This window comes from Arvicola amphibius, chromosome 2 (assembly GCF_903992535.2).
Source record: "Arvicola amphibius chromosome 2, mArvAmp1.2, whole genome shotgun sequence".
NCBI classification, from domain to species: domain Eukaryota; kingdom Metazoa; phylum Chordata; class Mammalia; order Rodentia; family Cricetidae; genus Arvicola; species Arvicola amphibius.
In genome coordinates this window covers 130,689,598-130,709,109 of record NC_052048.2, presented here as the reverse complement: position 1 = coordinate 130,709,109, position 19,512 = coordinate 130,689,598, and the positions used below count along the sequence as shown (strand labels likewise).

The 19,512-nt window shown below is 40.7% G+C and overlaps 1 protein-coding gene across 2 annotated transcripts in view; it reads left to right on the top strand.

The window, feature by feature from the left end:
* The window catches only part of Babam2 (BRISC and BRCA1 A complex member 2), a 381,270-nt gene that overhangs the window by 191,120 nt on the left and 170,638 nt on the right, over positions 1-19,512 (top strand). The gene's annotated exons all lie outside the window — the stretch shown is intronic.

Genomic DNA, 19,512 nt, shown 5'->3' with positions numbered 1-19,512 from the left:
CATCCCTCCTCACATACCAAAGAAGGAACGCTTCTGCTGTCCTGACACAAATGTCTAGGATCTATAAGCTATTAAATACTCCACTGAGCTGCTTGGTTTCTCATATGGCCATTCTTTCTCTTATTTTCTTAGGTTTTAAATAGCATTTCAGAGCATACTAGAAGCTGGAAGGTTATGTCAAGATCCCTTTTATCCCGTTTCTCATTCCAAGCTCCTGTGTCTTTAAGAAAAGGGCCAAGTAACTTGGTCCCTCTCCAGGTCCAAGAGGAAATGGACTGTAGCAGTTGTGCCTTTGTGCAGCAGATGTTTTAGTTGGAAAGCCTATCAGCTGTCTGACTCATAATAAATCCTCAATTCCAGTAAATTCCCAGTTTTCAGTTACAGTAGGTAGGATGCAGGAAAACAGTGCCTTCCACTGCGGGATCTTTGAACTTGTTTCACATGTTACCCCTGTTCCCAGTGCAGTCCACTGTGCGAGAGGATGAAGCACAAGGGACGTTAGAGCAGTTCCAGGAATAGACGCAGTCAGTTGGTGTTTCTGTGTGAGACCATTGGAGGAAAACCAGAGCCACTGGCCTCCCTGACCTAATACTAACAGCAAGAAGCATACACTGCAGTGTTTTCCTGTAACTTTCTGCATTAATATTGCTCCTGAATTAGGTTAATTGGAATAGCTAATGTTAATATGAGTGATCAAGTTGTTCTTATTTCCATGTTCTGTATGCATACTACAGGTGTTTTGTCTTGTGTTGGGGATACCCTTTCCCCCACAGAACTTTGAACATAATTATATGGTTCTTAGGTCATGTCTTTCATTTTAGACTATTGCCTTTTTGGAACGTTTACTCAGTATATGTATACTTCTCAAGATCCCAGTAAGATTTTTACAGCCAGTTTTCTATGGACAAACCAGAATTCTGTAGAAGGAATGCTAAACCTACCCTACTTTCTATTCTGTTCACAATGGAGAGGGCTGCTGAGTCGTGAAGTGGCATCTCATTCTTCTCCCTCTGCTAGGGTCCAGCATCTGGGTTTTCAGATCACTTAGATAAAAGAATATTAGAATCTTTACAGATGTAAAAATTCAAATCTTCACTACTCCTTCAGTCCTATTTCTTCTGGTCCAGAACCTGGCTGTGGTTTCTGAGAGCTCCCAAGATCTGTTTCCAAGTGAAACACAGGAGTCAGAAGGTCACCATTCTGGAGCTCCTCATATTTCCCAGGGTGATCTTTGGCTTTTCTTATCTCACATCAAATTATTTTTAAGTAGTTATATTTAGCACTAAGCTCCTCCTAAGTAATTTGTTCTTTCCATTTTTAGATGATCAATTGGATTATGTATCATAGACTCCACAAACTCATTGAGCACAGGACATTAAGAAAGCATTTTTGCTTTTGTGTTCTAAGAACATTTGTAGAGTGTCAGCGTTCAGGGACCTTTCTCCAGTGAGAGACTAGAAGTGCTGATCCTGGGTTTGTGCAGTGTTGAGAAAGTCATGGTGAGAGGGAGGACTACAGCATTAGTAAGAAAAGACAGAAACAGCTGGTTCACTGAGAACTCGTTTCTCTCGTATTTGTCTCTGCCGCCGTGAGTAGCATAATGCCTTGAACCCAGCAAGGTCCTGGATTGTGGTGAGAAAGCATGGGCTAGGATCTAGATGATGGAGTCTGTCTCTAGATGCCCTGCTGACACTCCCTGAAGGGCATTTTATGTGGTATCTTTGAGAAATGTTTAATTTCTCAATTTAATTTCACAATGCAGGTGATAATAGTACCTATCTTAATGAATTGTTGATGATTATGTCAAGTCATGATACATAGCACCCAGAGAGAAATGAGCCTTTACAAGGCAACACCCATGAGAAGCATTGCTAACACAGATTTGACTATTTTGGCTAAGAATCTGGATTTCATTATCAGAGAGAGGCCGTGTACCCTAGTAGATTGCTGTGATTCCCAATTGGAGGAAAACAGCAAAATTTGAAAGAATTATTAAGCACATTTCATGTTCTGATAGTCATACAAGTTTTATTGTACAATTGAATATAAATGTTCCGTACACTTGTAAAGCATGTTAGTATGCTTCTGTGTTTTTGTTTGCTTGGTTTTTCTAGGCAGGGTCTTGTTATGTGTCACAAGCTGGTCTGTTCACTATCTTCCTGTCTCAGCCTTCCAAATGCTGAAAGATTGGGCATGTGCCATAATACCTGTCCCCAAGTTTCTGTTTTAAAAACTTGTGATTTTTTCGGTTCTCCTGGTGCATTTACATATGTTTTACTTTTATTTAAGTCAAAGCTATATCAAGTTTAAATATAATATGACAATATAATCCTATCTATCCTTTAGCCATTTGAAAATAAATATTTGCCTTGATGGACACAAACTCTGTATGCTTTGATATGTACTCTTGCAAATGAAGACCCCTCCCAGTAATTATATATGCCGTTGAGGAAATTAAAATTGGTACATTACTACTGTCAAGTTCTAAGATCCATTTAAATTTCACCAAGTCACCCAATGAGTTCTTGGTAGCAGAATAAGTTCACTGTGAAATTGTGTGTTATCTTCAGTTATATGTCTCTTCAGCCTGTAATAAAACTTCATTGTTTCTTTGGCATTCACAACATTTTAAAAAATATAGGTCATTTATTTGGTAAAGTGTCTCCTAGTTTGGGTTTGTCTGATGTTCTATCATAACTGAATTTCATGTGGGTCAGTGGTAGGCTACCATAGACATTAGCCGCGTTTTCTTTTGCCTCCTCTCAATGTCATACCCTTTCTGTTTTCCTTTTGACTGATAGTTTATTCATCACTTGTTTTGGGCTTATCTACCATAATTTGGGTCTTAAGTGTCCCTCAGAGGCCAATGTTCAGAGGCCCCAGCCCACGGTCTTTTCAGAAGGCAGGAGAACCTTTAGGCATAGGGTCACTGTGACCCCAGGTCCTCTTCCTTCTCTTCCCTCTGCTTCCCTCTCCCCGCTCTGTCCTCCTGCCCCTGCTCGGTCATCCTGAGATGAGCAGCTCTTTTTCATCATGTTCTTTTGACAGTGCTGTGTTGTGTTGCCTTGGCTCAAGAGACCCCATTTTGAAAATTCTGATACCGTGATCCAGACTAAACTTCTTCCTTGTACACTGTCTCAGGTTCTTTTCTCAGCAATAAAAAGCTGACTGATGCAATATCTACCATGCTTTTTACTGTACAGTCACTTTACCTACATTTTATTTGTATTTATTTTATTCTAAGGTCTTTTGTATTCTTTCTTTATCTATCTGTATTGATAGCCTTGTACATACTGATACTTCTAATTCCCGTTCAGCACAAGGACGCAGTCTATCTTTTCCTCTGAAAGTGTTAAATATGATTCTCATGATCTTAGTGTGTTATTATAATGAATGTGTTTTTATTTACTTATTTATTTTACTTATACATCCCTTGGTATTGAACCAATCTTCCATTATTGCTTCTTCTAGCCCATCCCCTGGGTGGGCGTGTTCCTCATTTTGCTTGAACTTTGACACATGTACCAAGTTACCTTGCATTGTACCAATTTTCTTGGTACCAAGGTACCAAGCATTGTACCAAGTTACCTTTTATTTGAATTTACCTTTTGTTGCTGTGATAAAGCAACTTGGAAAGAGTTTATTTCATCTTAAACTTTACTGTCCATCATTAAGGGAAGTCAAAGCAGAAACTCAAAGCAAGAATCTGGAAATTGGGCCTGAAACAGACTATGGGGGAGTGCTGCTCACTGGCTTGCTCTCCAGGACTACCTCCCCATGCTATAGTAATGACCACCTTGGACTTCATCTTTCCACATCAATTACATATCCGATGTAGGCAGTTGCTCAGGTGAAGTTCCTCTTTCCTAGGTGACTCTAGTTTCTGTTGACAGAACCAACCAGCATACCTTTAGACCTCCCCTTCACTGCTCTGGCCACCGTAGAGCTTCCTCTCCACCCCAGGTCCAGTCATGCCCTCCCCAACCCAGCCTTCTGAAGCTTTGAATAGACCAGGTCGTCTGTTCCTAGCGCTTTCTATGTTGTCAGTCCTTTCACATCACCCTGAAAAAAGAAAAAAGAAAAGAACAAGCTCTTTAACTAAAATGCGTCAAGATTGTTAATGGTTTAGCTTCATCTTTTATCAGTTCTTCCAGTGTCCAGTGCCTCAGCTTCCCCAAATAGTATTAAGCCTGTGCCATGTGTCTTTACCCTCAGCATCCTTCTCTCTGTTTCCCTACCCTTTGTCCTCCTCAGAGCACTGCCTCGTCTCCTCCCTGAAAACCTCCTAGAACACCCTGCTTTGCCCTTCCATTGGCTGCACTGCTCTTAGGGCACACATTTATTATAAGAGATTTTCCTTAGCATTCGTTTACTTATTTTTCCGCTGCCTCGCAACAGTGTGTCTAGCCATGGGAAAGCCTGGAATGTTTTGCTGAGATCTTGGGAAGTTCCTTTTGTCCTCGTTTGTTGTTGTTGTTATCATTTTAACGAGTTTTATTTCTTCACATAGCTTTTGAAAGCTGGTCTGGATTGCTATACATGTTTTCTTGTACCCTCACCCATATGTGACTAAGTAACAGAGTCAAGAAGCCCAACTTAAGGGCTTACCCTCTTCTGCTCTCTTAATTGCATTCTTTGATATGTATTTAGTAGAAACTTTTCCCCCAGCATCTTGAACCCACACTGTGGCGTGAATTAGACATGTTAAGCTGTTGACAGCGTCCCTGGAGAATCATGACTGGAAAGAATGCTTCGCTGCTTTCATCACCAGTCATGCATCGTGAAACGTCACATTTCTTCTCAATTTCTCTCCAAGCACAAAGCTGCAAATGTTCATCAGTTGATCTGTCTCAAACCACTATTAGTTTAGAAACAAGAGGAACATTCTTCAGTAATCCAGGCCAATGAGAACTCCTAAGTCAATTTATACTTCTAAATCTGGCATCAGCACTTCTATAATTAGTGAAGTGTTAGCAAATCCACCTACTCAAGATCTATGCTAAGTCCAGCATTTATAGTAGTTCATTTGTGGAGCTATTAATATCATGTCTTTCCTCACAGGAATATTTCTACTCTTCATAATTCACTGCAGAGACACTTTTGCTCTATTCTTCCTCTTTTGGAGCTTGCATTTCCTTTTTGATTCATGCAGGCCTCAGTGCGTGACAAAGACTTTTCAAAGCAAATTTGGATCTAGAAGGATCATGGGGAAGGATTGCAGCAGGAGTCAGCAGCCCTGGGTTTGGGTTTCTGCCCCATGACTCTCCAGATCTGTGCATAGCATAAATTGCTTTCCTTACCCCAGTGTCTCAGTGAGTCTGTGGGAATTGATGCTTGTAACAGAATAATAATAGGTGAAGGAGGGGCCAGGGCCAGGAAGCCTGTCCATGTGGTTGCCCTAGGCTGCTCTGATAAACTCGTGAGATGTCCAGAATCTAGTTCTTCTTGAAATTCTGGGTGCAAACTTCTAAGACTGTTCTTCCTGTAATATTTTGGAGTTTGTTTTTAATGCATGCCCATCAACAGCAGTAAAGTTTTCATTTTTTTCACATCATTCTCAATGTTTGCTGTTTTGTGGGCTCTCCCTTTTAAACATAGTAGTCCTCCTCATGGTTAGATGGCACACAACAACTTTTGATGTGTTTGCTGCTCATTTGCATAGCTTATTTGGAGAACTATCTGCTCAGATTCTTTGCACATTTTAAAATCAGATCATTTATTTTATTGTTGAGTTTCAGTTCTCTGTATTCTGGATATTAATTTATTTTAAAAATATGACTTATAGACTTGGTGTAATGGTGTGTGCCTTTATTCCCATCACTTGGAAGATAGAAACAAGTAGATCTCTGAGTTCAAGGCCAGCCTGGTCTACATAGCGAGATATTTTCACTCATCTGGTCGTTTGCCTTTCTACTCTGTTAATATTGGATTTTGAGGTACAAAATTTATCCATAACGTCTGATTTGTCAGTTATTTCTTACATCGTCTTCTAGCCCACTGAGATATCACTCCTACTTTTTTCTCTCAGGTCATAAGTCTCACCTTATTTATTTTCAGTTCCCTGTTTATGTTCAACTCTGTTTTCTTTTCTTTAGTTGCCCAACCTCTAAACCAGTGTTTCTGAGACTTCAGTGTCTACTAAGACAAAGCACAAAGCTGGTGCTTCGTCTCAGTAGCAAGACTCTGAGCTTCGCCAGCCCCCAGGTAGACTTCACTACAAAGGCAGCTCACAGCAGTCTCACCACACCCCATTTCCAGCTGCCCTGTCCTCTGCCTCTGGGTGTTTTGAATTTGAAAGCCGGAAATATGGAAGAGGTAAAGTGGTCTTTACTGGAGACAGTCAGTGCTTATCCCTTCCCTTGGGCTGAGGAAGCCCGAGCTCTGCTCACCTTTTACCTCTTTTGAAAGTTTTCTTCTCCGGATACACATTACTCTTTTACTTGCTTTATCTCCTTCTCTCTCTCTCTCTAAAAAAAAAAAAAAAAAAAAACAGCTTAATAAGAGTGGGCTTGAACAGGAAAAGAACCCGAGGAGTTGATTACAAATCCCTAGAAACTGAATGGTTCTTCAGCCTCTTAGAGCTTTTGACCATTTATCATGTTGTCCTGTCTTTGTAAGAATTCTTGCAGAAAGAGAACTACTTTTCTTGTCTTCATGTGTTTCATCTATTTTTTGAGAGAAAACTGTTGCCACCTTTTGTCTTTATTATGTTCATCACAGTGTGTCACTCACTGCGGTTGGTAAGTCATAAGTGAGCAGAGCCATGGGGACACCACATAGGATGTTGTTTAGAAGCTTGTTAGTTTTAGAAAGTTAGGTTATGATTAGAAATTACAAAATAAAGATTTCCTTTGCCGTTCTGTGCTTTAAGATTTATTCATTCAGTTCTATAACCACCCGTTTCTCCTTATTTCTATTGATAATCTGAACCGAGACCAAAGTTATCCAAATTGATTATGTTGGAAGGCCAAGTTAATAATTAGCATCGTCTCTGCTGATTTCAGTGGAGTCTCCCTGTGGAGTCTGTTTTTGGTTTAGTTGTCTGAGAGCAAGTGTACGTAGTCATTCAGACATTTGCCATCACATACTCACTGGCTGTCTATTTTTGTGGAGCACACCATACTAGGCAGTGGGAATGCAAAATCGAGTGAGACACGGTCACTGTTTTTTACAGAATCCAGGCAGAGCAGTGGCAGGAGCACACACATAAATAATTTTGAAGACAAAAGAAGTTTTACCGTGTGAAGAGTTGAGATGACCGACTGCAGAGGAAAGACTTTATCACATCAGGTGACAGTGCTGGGCGTCTCAAGGAGATGAAACAGACTTCAAAGACCAGGTCTAGCTGAAAACTTAGGGTGGGGGAAGGGGAAGGCAATCAGGAGCGAGTGTCGGTGTGGGATGTGGGGACCTGCCATAGTTGAGGAGTAGTGAAGAATGAGATTAGAAAGATAGCTCAGTGGAGCCTGCATGTGAAGCCATTGCAGACAAGGAAGGGCTTTATAGGCTAGAGCAGAGGTTCTCAACCTTTCTAACACTGCAACCCTTTAATACAGTTCATCATGTTGTGGTGACCCCACAACCATAAAATTGTTTTTGTTGCTGCTTCATAACTGTAATTTTGCTACTGTTATGAATCATAATGTAAATATTGTTGGAGATAGAGATTTGTCAACGGGTTTGTGACCCACAGGTTGAGAACCACTCGGCTAGAGACAGGCTCAGTATTCCCTGCTTCTCAGAACCCATTTCTACTCGGGACCCTGTCCTGGAGCCAGTTCCAGAGAGATGCAGTTCAAGCCTTTTGTTCCCTTCGTCTCCTTTCCCCGCTGAGCTCCAGGATGCCATTTATGTTCTGTAAATAATATCAATATGCAAATCAGGAAATCAGTGGTCACTACAAAGGGAGAGTCTTTAGCAGATGCCATTCTGTCTTTTAACACCTGTAGCTTGTGTTGGTCTCCATTTAATAAAGGTGCAGTGCTAGGTAGCTGGGATAACTTGGAAATACGTACTGCCTAATTGCCGTGGGCACCAGACAGTCCAAGCCACGAGAGCTGCTGAGTGTAATTGAGTAGTTTTCACTTCTAGGGTCTTTCTGTTTCTGTCTTCATGCCCAGAATTGCCTAAGAACAAGCTCTAAACCCTAGCACCCAAAGCAACATGGAGAGGAGAAGACGAGAGGGAAGGAGAGGAGAGAAGAGAAGAAGAGAGGAGAGGGGAGGGGACAGGAGGGTAGTTTTAATACCAGGAAGCGTGGTCTGGTAGAGGAAGTGATAGCAGGCCAACTCTCGAAAGAGTAAGAGAAGTGAAACCTCCATTTGTTGAATACGTGCTTTCTGACGGGTTTTGTACTTGGCACTTTCACATTCATTTGCAAAGCTGTGCAAGCCTGTTGCTTCCTGTAATACCCACATTTGGCATGTCATATGGAAAAAAAAAACAAAAACATGTAATCTCTTTGCTAGTTTTTTTTTTTCCTATAGCTAAAAGTTCACCATATTTGGGCAGTTCTCAAGTTGCAGGACAGACTTGTAAAAAATTTCATGTATTCGAAAAGCATATTGCTTTGAACATTCCACTTTTAACTTAGATATTTCGTACTATTCCGATCTTTGTGTGAGGCGGAGCACAGAGCAGAAAGGTGTCTTGAGCCCCAGAATGGGTTGTAGTGTTGGTTCTCGTCCATCAAGATGGGAGACAGCAAATCCAGAGACAGCCTAGCTTCCGCCAAAGCCAGCACTGCTGCAGGAGACATCTAAAAGGCTTTCTCCTGTATCGCATGTATCTCATGTATCACATCTTCACCTAAGGACCTCTGAGGTTATGATTAAGAGCCCAGCATTACATAGCGTGTAATAAATATTTCAGCAACACAGAGATAACCATTTTTCCCCTCTCTTTAGAACTCCTGTAAATTTGCCATGGAATCATCTATATCAGTCAGTTCAATGATTTTTTAAAATGTGCGTTATAAGCAAAGAAAACCACTTCAAACCAACATAGGCATCTAGGGCAATTTATTAGCTTTCTAAAGCCAGGAGCAGACTGAATAGCCAAACCACAACAATTGAAGGGACACAGCTGGATGGACCCAAGGGAATAAAGTATCCAGTGGCGCCCAAACTGGATGGACCCAAGGGAATAAAGTATCCAGTGGCGCCCAAACTGGATGGACCCAAGGGAATAAAGTATCCAGTGGCGCCCAAACTGGATGGACCCAAGGGAATAAAGTATCCAGTGGCGCCCAAACTGGCCTCTTGCTTTCCCGTCTCTCTGCGTGAGTTGGCACCATTGGCCTCCGTCGCAGCCTGGCTTTGTTCATGTGTGGGAACATGGCTGCTGCTTATTCTTTCTGCTTCTTTAGAGTGACTGGCCTGTACTTAGTTACAAATTCTGAAGAAAGCACCAGCCTTGTCTTAGCCCTACCAGATGTTCCCAAGGTGTAAGAAGATAGTGTGCTGTGCAGTGTTGTTGTAAGGACTGGACTTGGGAGTGGCGTGCAGAAGGAAGAGTGGCGTCTGTTAGAGAGGAGAAGGGTAGGGCAGGCGCATCATGGTAACTACCATACCAACTGACCCTTTAAGTCTGTGTCTTTCTGCTGCTTACAGAACACTGCATAAAGACTTTAAGTTGAAAAAAATCTGCCTTTCTTTAAGTTGTGGCGGCATGGGAATTGGTGTTCACATTTGCTCTGTATAGGTCTAAATAAAGTTTCACTGCTGCATTCATTTGTTTTATTTAATTCTTGAATAAAAATCAGGTTCAAGGTTTGTACTGGTATACCTATATAAAACTATAATTTAGAGGTCTCTCAAAATGAAGGTCAGTATAACTTGTTAAACAGTGACAGGAATTGCTGCCTTAAACAAACCCAAAGGCTCTTGTCAGATTCATAAAGAGTAGAGTTATTGAAGAATCGGGAAAAGCCAGTGTTTCATATTCTCTCTCAAAAGCTCTGATGAGTAGAGAAGTCGGCAGAAGCAAGAAACACCTTTTGCTGCCAGTGAGAACCCAAGCGGTGGCAACCTTCACCCAGCCTCTTCCAGCCTCGTGGAGAAGGAGGTGCACTGCACAGCTGTTAGAACAGATCCAGGCTGCCCAGAGAATGGCGGCCCTCAGTGTGTGTGTGTGTTTTACTGATGGGACAGTAATTGACCAAGAAAAGTCTTTATCATCATTATTTGAAAAGAGCCAGCCTCCTTCGCCCCAGTTTACTTGAACAACATGTGTTTTGGGTTAGCTTTCTAACCAGCAGCTATGCCCAACATATTAAGGGTAAGCACAGCTTCACAGGCAGATTCCTGAATAAGCGAGAGCTGTGCTTGGCCTCTGTTTCAGGAAAAGAGTCAAGATGCACATTTGGGAAAGCCACACCATACTGGATCTTGACTTCTGGAGTAATGAACTCAGTGCGTCACATTTGGAAGGCACAGGCAGGTGGTAACAGGTCATTCTCAAAAAATTGGATTTTTTTTTGGGGGGGGGACATTGGTTATTGCTCTCTGACCTGACAGCCAGTCAGCACTTCATATTTTCACTGAATGGAATGTGTCTAACTGTATATTAGTGAAGGAAGGCTAATATTATGATGGTAGAACTTGATCATCCTTACCAGTGCCCTTGGAGAAGTGATCCTGTTTCCTTGAATCCATGTAAAAGTCAAATAAATACATTTTTTGGCAGTGTGGCATCTGTAGCCTTTAGTAATTATATTGTTGTGACTTAATTTCTTTCTCTCTAGTTTCCAAAAATAAACAGTAAATACACAATTTTTGCATATTTCTATTTGTTTTGAATACCCACAGAATGCCAATTTCAGGCAGGGCCTCCTGCTCTGGGTAACAACGATGTAAGAAATAGGTGCTCATGATATTTTGGAGCATACAGTGTTTAGACACTAAATGGGCAACAACAAAATGCATAGTAACTCTTTGCTGCCTTTCCTTCACGTAGCTGACCATGTTTTTTATGCCCTTCTTTGAACATTGATACTGAATCTTCTTTCTGCTCAATGGGTGGGGGTTATGGCATCATTTCTCAGTCTAGATTCTGAGTCAACAAACAAGTTCAAAATTCATGCACATCATTTAATCTCTTTGAACTTCAATTTCATCTCCAAGTGAGAATAATAAGACCTACTTTATAAGATTGTTGAAGCACTAATAAAATGACAGTTGACTAATGGCACTGAATAAATTATTGTTAGACATGTCAAGATGGAAGATATGCCTTGTTATAGTTTGAATATGAAGTCCCCCCTGCAAAGGGTTCATGTACTGAATGCTTCCTTGCCTACTCACTTTGGTAACTTAGGGAAACTTTAGGAGGTAGCAGTGACAGGACAAAGTATATGACTGGGAATGTGACTTTGAAGGCTATACTTGGTCTGTGTGTCTGTCTCTGTGCCTGTGTCTGTCTGTCCCTCTCCTACCCACCAATCATGAAATGAACAGCCCCCCACCATGAAGTTCTGCTTCTCTATAGCTCAGATACACAGAGCTATACAACTGTAGCCTGAAGTCTCTGAAGCTGTAAACCAGTCAGTCTTTCATCTCCTAAGTTGTTCCCGTCAGGTGCATGTTCACTAACATCGATTTCTACTCTGTCCTCAAGAAATTCAGTCTCTTTGGAATATAAAGCCCCACTACATAGTATGGAGAATTCATGAAGCAGCATGGTGCAAGGAGCCCAAGGAGGCCATGAATCATTATACAGTTGAAAACAATATTAATAGAACAGGCAAATCCACAGCTTGATAGAATTAAAAATATATATAAAAAAATACCAGTTAAGGAAAGAAAGAAATGTTCTGTGTAGATAGATTAGCAGTGTAACATGCGGGCTGAACAAGGCAAAGGAACCTGAGTTCAAATCACCATTACCCCTTTGTGTCAGGATATGGGTATGGCTGTTCCTGTGTATGTAACACCAGCATGGGGTGGGTGACAGGGAAGAGAGAAAGGTCCCTAAGTCTTGCTGGTCACAAACTGATTTCCAGGTTCAACAAGAACCTGCCTCAAAGTAATAAGGCGGAAGGCGATAGAGTTGTACATCTGACCATGTGATGTCCTTCTCTGAGCTCTGTGTACACTCAGAAATACAATACCCTCCCACATGTGTGCATACAACATGGGGGGGGGGGAAGGGAGGAAGGGAGAGAGGAGAAAGAAGAAAGGGGGGAGGGAGAGAGGGAGGGCAAGCGAGCCTTTTGCTAAAATGAGTGATATATAGAGGTATTAGATAAGATCTAGAAAAATGAATGGAGGATGGTCATGTTTATCTGGATTAGGCAGATAAATACCCACTTGACAGAACTAATCAGAAATGATTCTGGTAAATACTACCTGCATAAGGTGTCCCTGCCTGCCCCACTTCTCATTTAAACAAGAATTCAACACTCAGTGAGATGAGTGGTAACTGAGCCTTCAGAATTCTTGACCCAGTGAATGCTTCAGCACTCCAGTGTGTGGGAAGGAGCTCAGGATTGGGAACCACCAGGAGCAGGAACGAGGCACAGGGAGGCCCAGCTATGTCTTTTTGACCCAACACTCTGATCTTCCTTTTGGTTTTGTTTGTCTTCATGACTTTCTCTGGCACTTGTATATTTCTCAGCATTTGAATGAAGAGAAAGGGGACTAAATTCAAAACTATCTATTGCATCATGGGACAGAATAACTAAGGTCTTTTCACATCATTTTATTCTTAAATATATTCCTTCTGCCTATATTCAGTCATATTCGTACCGTCTTTACTGTCGTGTGTTAATGCCAGTGGACTCCACAGTCAGCTCTTGCACAGGATTTCTGCTGATATGCAGCACCAAGAGTCAGGGGGCCTTTCATTCCCAGTCTCTGTCTTAAGTGACGAAGGGCCACTCCCAATCTCTGTATGACCCTCTGACCTCCTTATCCCCTAGTCTAACTTTCCTCTGTAACATTTGCAACATACTATGCTTTTTATTTATTTATAAGAGAATCTTACTCTCTCCCATCTGAAAAAAAAAAGTGATTTGAAGAATCTGAATTTTGTGAACTGAGGATGCTGAATCTATATTGCATAGTGGAGCACCTGACATAACAAACCTCTCAGGCTATCTCTGAATAAGATTTTATTTTAGAAATGTTTATTTTGTTTGTACCTTGTCAAAAACCTCATAGTGTTTGTATAAACAGTATTCAGCCCTATTTTATGGTCTCCCTAGGAATCATAGTCTCTAATCTCGGTTAGTGTCACTACAGATGTACTCAGATGGTGCAGACCAGATTTCTGACATATTATATAATAGCTTTATTATAGTCTCTTATGCCCACTGAGTTTGTCAGTAATGATTATAGATTGGGTGTAAGCCTTCTGAATCGACAAATACAGTGGCTTTTTTTTTACAGTCCTCCCATGTGACCCATAGCTAATAACATTTTTGGTTCAGCTAATGTCTGTCAACAATTAGTTAATTGGTAGTTTGTACCCATAGTGACACTAATGTTTCCAACATATAGGAACTTGTTTAATGGCTTCTGTCTTAAAACGATTAGCATATCAAAGGAGTACCACATAATGATAAATTAGACTTGTATTTACTTTCATTTCCAGAGTTAATTGTTATTTTTTTCTATAGTCTTTTGATATTTGCAAAGAGCCTATATTGAGAATAATCATGCAAGTGAATCATGGCCCAAAACAAAATGTTGACTCATTATATTAGATGTATCCTTGACTGGTACCATTTTTCAAATTTGAGTTTTCTTTAATATAAGTGATTATAGTTTAAGACACTTGAGATAAACACTGAGGATCTTCCTAGGTGAAGGGACTTCCTGTTTAGTTTTATACAATGTACCTGAAACTCTTAAGCGTTTTCAGATTAGAAAAGCAAGCACAGCGGTTAATTCCATTCATTGCTTGCTCTGTTATCCCTGTATTCATCGTTTCTGGGTTTCAATATGTTCCACAACTGGAATGCTGAAGCTTTTAGACACTCAAGAACTCACCTATTCTGAATATTTATTGTAAATATCAGAAACTCCTTTCTGTTATAGTCACAGGCTGAGCCAGAATTGCTTTGGGGTCTCAGCAGACTATCATAGCTATTATTACCTCGCCATGTATGTGTGAGTGCCTGACACACTTTTGTGGAGGAAGAAGGCAACATTCTGTAGTTTTAGCAGATTTGGCGTCTTTTTCTCCTGTTTTAGCCTGTGGCAGTTTCAAATGGCGCGGATAGAAGCCCTGAAAATGTATACTTGTTCATTTTAAAATGTCCCTTACTACGTTTTAACCATCCCCTGTTATCCAAATGCTGCCATTAGTGGTTACAATAATCATCTGTAATGCTAGCTTCTAAGAACGACGGTACAAGAGCCTCTTTTCTAATTTCCCAGATGGGAGGGAACACATGTATGAGCCTGTTTGAATTGCAGAAACTGGAAACAGCACTGTGTGGATTTGTATTTTTGGAACTCTTTGGGCTTATTTAAGCACCCCAAACCAAACCCAGCTATCCATTAGGAGTCAGATACCAATTCAAGGAGAACCCGAGTGTCTTACCAAGAGGAGGAAAGCACTGCAGTGGCTCAGAAGACAAATAGAAACAATCGGACCCGTGGCTCAGGCACCTTTTCTGCAGACCATCAGATGTAAGGGTTGACCATGGAAACCAGAGTCATCCTTTTGAAGGATTGTCTTCAAGCATTTGTCTTCTTTATTTGAGTGATAGTGAAGAGGAAAATTTAAAAGGTGGTAAGAGAAATAATTAGAAATTATACATAGGCATATGGAATGAAGCTGCCGGTGATAAAGGACCTCGGTGGCCCCTGGGATTTTTTTTCAGTGTGTTTTTTAGGGTTTGTGACCTGGATCATAGCTTCCAACTTTGACGTGTCACAGTGGAACCCCACCGCTGACACTGGCAGTCAGTGTGGTTTCTTTTCTGTTACCTTCCTCATGTCTGCCACTCTAAACATGATGACCCCTCTACCCGTGGATCACAGGCTGAAGCTGTGTAGATGGCATTCTTTGATCTTGGATATTCTTTAGGTGTTAGAGTCACATAATTAGGTCGATTCTAAGTGATGAGTATCCTAAGTATTTTTTCTCAGTTTCATTCCTCATTTTATAGAAAAGAGGATTCCGTGTTGAATATTTTACATTATGTAAAAGAACAAGGAGACATAAGAAAGTTTAGACTCTCATCCTGGGCTCTGCTGTTAAAACCATCAATCCCTATAGAACTTGGTTGTTAGGGGAGGGACAAGGGTCAGCACTTTGTCTCTAGCACCTGCAGAAAGAGGTTCCAAAAGTTATCATTAGATGCAGAGAACAAAAGGCAGGAATTCATATTTGTTAGTCTTTTGGCTTATACAGTCAGCCAACATGGGGTTTATACTGCCAAGCGCTGGTTGGCCTGCTTCCTCTCACTGCATCCTCTCCCTCCTTCCTCCCTCGTTTGAATAAAGCAAGCAAGTGAGCAAACAAGCAGAAAGTCATGCTTTCTCATGTCATGAGGCGTAAAATATATTCTATATTTTCCTGAAAAATATAGCATTAAATGAAAAACTAAAGCAATATTAATGTAATGTTATTGACTAGACTTAATTTTATTTGTAAAAATATCTGAATTTTCTGTAATGTTAGAAGAGCCTCAAAAAATGCCTAAAGCTAGAATGAGAGAAAATATATATAACACATATTGTAGGAGAAGGCTAATAAAATTATTAGCTAACGCTAAAGACCTGAATGCTTTAAAGACATGCCAACAGTGGTCTTCTCGTTATACAGAAGAAATGTGGATGTCCAAGAAACAAGTGTAAAGTTGCTTCAGCTCAACACTGAATCTGAACTGAGATACCATCTCCACAGTCAGACTGCCAATACTAATTTAAAAAGAATAAGAGAGTGATGGCAGTGTTAGCAGGTTACCACTGCACAGGAGGGGCAACAGGCTCTCGCTCACTGTTGTCCATATGCATAGGCCCAAATCTGAGTTTCTGGAAATTGTTCAGTTAAAACAATCCAGATCTAATCCAATCTAAATTCTACTGAAATATAAGGTATTTGTGACCTTTAAAATTAGCTTCAGTTACCTATTAAGAAATAGACATATTACTACTAAAGACTATATACACATATGCAAGATACATCAATGCATTATCAAGTGGCTAAGAATTGCAAGCAACATGAAGTTCTGTTCCTAGGAAAATGGTTAACAAGAAGACATATGCATGCTGGCAGGTAGTATGTTACTGTGAAAAAAGCAATTAGTAGAGTGATATCTATAATAGAATCCCATTAGGGAAAACAAAATAGGAGGTTAAAGAAGTGTGTGTGTGTGTGTGTGTGTATGTGTGTGTGTGTGTGCGCGCATGTGTTTGTTTGTTTGTTTAAGTGCTAGGAAAGCCGAAAGAGGTAACACTATTAATATTGATTACTTTGAAAAATAAGTGGCAGGCAGCAATGGAAGAACTAATTTTAAAATAAATTCTTATATGGTTGGGCTTGTTGAAAGAAAAAAAACACTAATTTTTGTAGTGTAAAACCAACGAACCAAACAAATAAAAAACAATTTAAAAACTTAAAACGAGAAAGATGAAAATGAAAGAGCCAGAAGCACGAGACAGAAAATCAGAATCATGATTTTAGAATTAAAAAAGGAAGAAAAGAGAGAAGATCCTTTGGAGGCCAGCGGCCGTCCCTGTGGCGAGCTGCCAGAGAGCGGGCGAGCGGATGCAGAGCTCTCACTGTAAGTAGGTGTCCTGGGAAGTCGATACATTGACCCGACACAGTCCTAGGTTATGCCAGTGAGCCAGGACAGGGCTTTTTAAAAATCTTTCCACTCATGGCTCCTTTTTACCTGATAACTTCTTATACAACCCTGTTTATAAAGCTATGTAATATATATAAAACATTTGTTGATAAATGTCTTAAGAAAATATGTTTCAAAGAAAAATTTTGGTAGACACGTAATTTTACTACTTAAATCAAAAGCAAATTTACATACTGGTGAGTTGGTGCATTTGTTTATTTTTACATAAAGACAAGTCTTGGGTGAATATTTGAATTGATGAACATTTTGATCCTGTCTTCAATGTTAAGGATACGTTTTTGTATAATACAAGGCACAAAATAGCAGAAACATGGTTAGGGTCAATTGAGAATTGTTGAAAATTTTGTCCTAACCCCAAACCACAATTAATTGAGACTTTTTTAGAAACTGAAACTCAAGTCAGCAATTCAAACAACAGTTCTTAAAATCAGATACTATAACTCAGTAGAATCCCAAAATACACTGATTTGGTACTTGCTGAGGAATGTTGTAGAAAAGTAGTCTTTGTTTTTGTAATTAAGTCATTGTGTTTGTATAAAACCACTATAGCTCATGACATACAGAGTCTCAAGTCTGAGCTCAGCTGTTTCAGGACATATTCCTGGTATGTACGGTATGATGGGATACACAGTACAAAGTGTACAAGTTGTGTGTTAGGACCAGGACATGAGGTCGCACATGCCTCGTGGACAAGCTCTGCTCAAAACACCTTGGATGAACTTTACATTTGGCTTTGAATTAAACTTTGCTTATTGCCTGTTCAGAAACTTTTTCCTTTTGTCAAGATTTTTGTGCCTCCCTCACTTTGTTACGTCGAGCCTATGTGGAGCCCAGCATGACTCTCCTCCTCCCTTCTAGTTCCACCCGTGTTTCATCCAGAGCAGGCCATTGACTCCGCAGAAAGGTCTGGGCCCATTAAGGAATCTGTTTTACAGTTGGTCTTCTGGTTTCCACATACTACAAGTGCCCCATGGGCCTGGGGCACAGACGCTGAGCCACGCGCTCTCCAGCTCCAGCTATATCTTCGGTATTTGAACCTAGTGGGAACTTTGTGGGCTTGCTTCTTGCTATAGCTGTCGGAGAGTAAGGTTGCTGCCTCTGTGAGGCAGAGGCAGAGTGCGGGATGGTTCACTTCAAATTACATCTCTGCCATCTTGACCTGATCTTGTCCACCCTTATTTGGAATTTGCGACATTCTTGTATAGCCCCCATCCTAACCTTGGAAGCAAAGGACTGGCCCTTTGGGCAGCTTCAACACAGAAGCGAGACATGGGTGTGGGTTGTTCTTTGGTGTTTCTCAGCTTTCTGTGGTTGTAGTTCTTCTCAATGTAGCCCCTCATCTCATGCAGGCAGCCAGGACACCCTGGTGTGTCCACTGTGCTCTAGGTCGGTGAGCAAATTCTGTAACAGGGAGATGTAGACATGGGGCCAAGGCCTAGCAGTGGAAAGCTCAGCTGGAGATGGATGCAGCAAGTGGAACCGACATATTTCTAAATAACCCTTGCTTCTTATTTCCTCCTAATTTCTATTTTTAAAACATGTGAAAGACTTGATGATCCTTGTCCCTGTGTATGCATGTCACACATGCACAGTAAGAACTAGGGAAGGATACTGACGATGTCCACGCTGAGCAGTATGTGTGTTGACCATCTTCCCAAGATGTGGGAAAGAGTGGGATGTGGGTAGATGGAGGCCTCTGTCTGAGGCTCTCAATGCTCACACACGGTTCAGGCCTAGGCTGGGACCCTTTCCTTTTTTGGCTGAACCTCGTGCCCCCAGGACCTATGAACTGATTGAAAATTACAGGTCAGTTTTTACCATTCCTAACCTGAGAACGACATCCAGTTCTAGTGTTTTAGGTTTTGTACTTGACTTGGAGACACTGCCAGGTTACTAGGGGTTATGGAAATGTGATGTATCAGATTAAAGTGGATATGCTTTAGAGTTACTCTGATTCAGCAGCATCAGAACTCTGGCAGACAGCTTGGTACTTGGCACATAGTTAAAAGTTCCCAATTTTGATTCAGTCCGCTTCATCTGTCCATCATCAATACTTAATCAAATTAGTTCTGATATTCAATTGTGAGTCTGATGTTCAATACTTATCAATTCAGTTAAACACTAACCTCCAGGTGTCTTCTGATCAGCAATTGTAATTATTGGATTAATAGGGAGTTTGTCTTAAAACATTCTCATAACTGGACATATAAGTGTCTGTTGCAGTTCCCAAGTAAATCATCCACCCTTACTTTGTTAAAGTGGATGTGCACCTACCCCACCCAGCCTTTTGTTTTTGTAGTGGCTGCTGTATTTTCTACTTCACAGAAATATACTTCCTCTGGATTTTTGCTATTTAAATAACTTATAGCATATTACAAAGGTAGGTATAATGAGGTTATTTTAACACTTGCTGGTGTTCTAAGAGATAAATTATGTTTTTAGAAATGTATGTATTGAATGTGTTAACTCTGCTTCTGTCTAATCTGCTATCATCACATTCATTCCCCTGCTTCCTACATGGAAACAAGGGAAATAGTTGAGGACTGTGTGCTTTGTTGTGGTGGGCTTTGGTCAAGAAGTTTAACAGGCACCAACCTTGAGGAGTGAGGCAAGGGTATGCTGGACCATTGAATGAAGAAAACTCACGACCATGGTTTCATGCCAGTAGGCTGTGAGCTCATTACTGATAA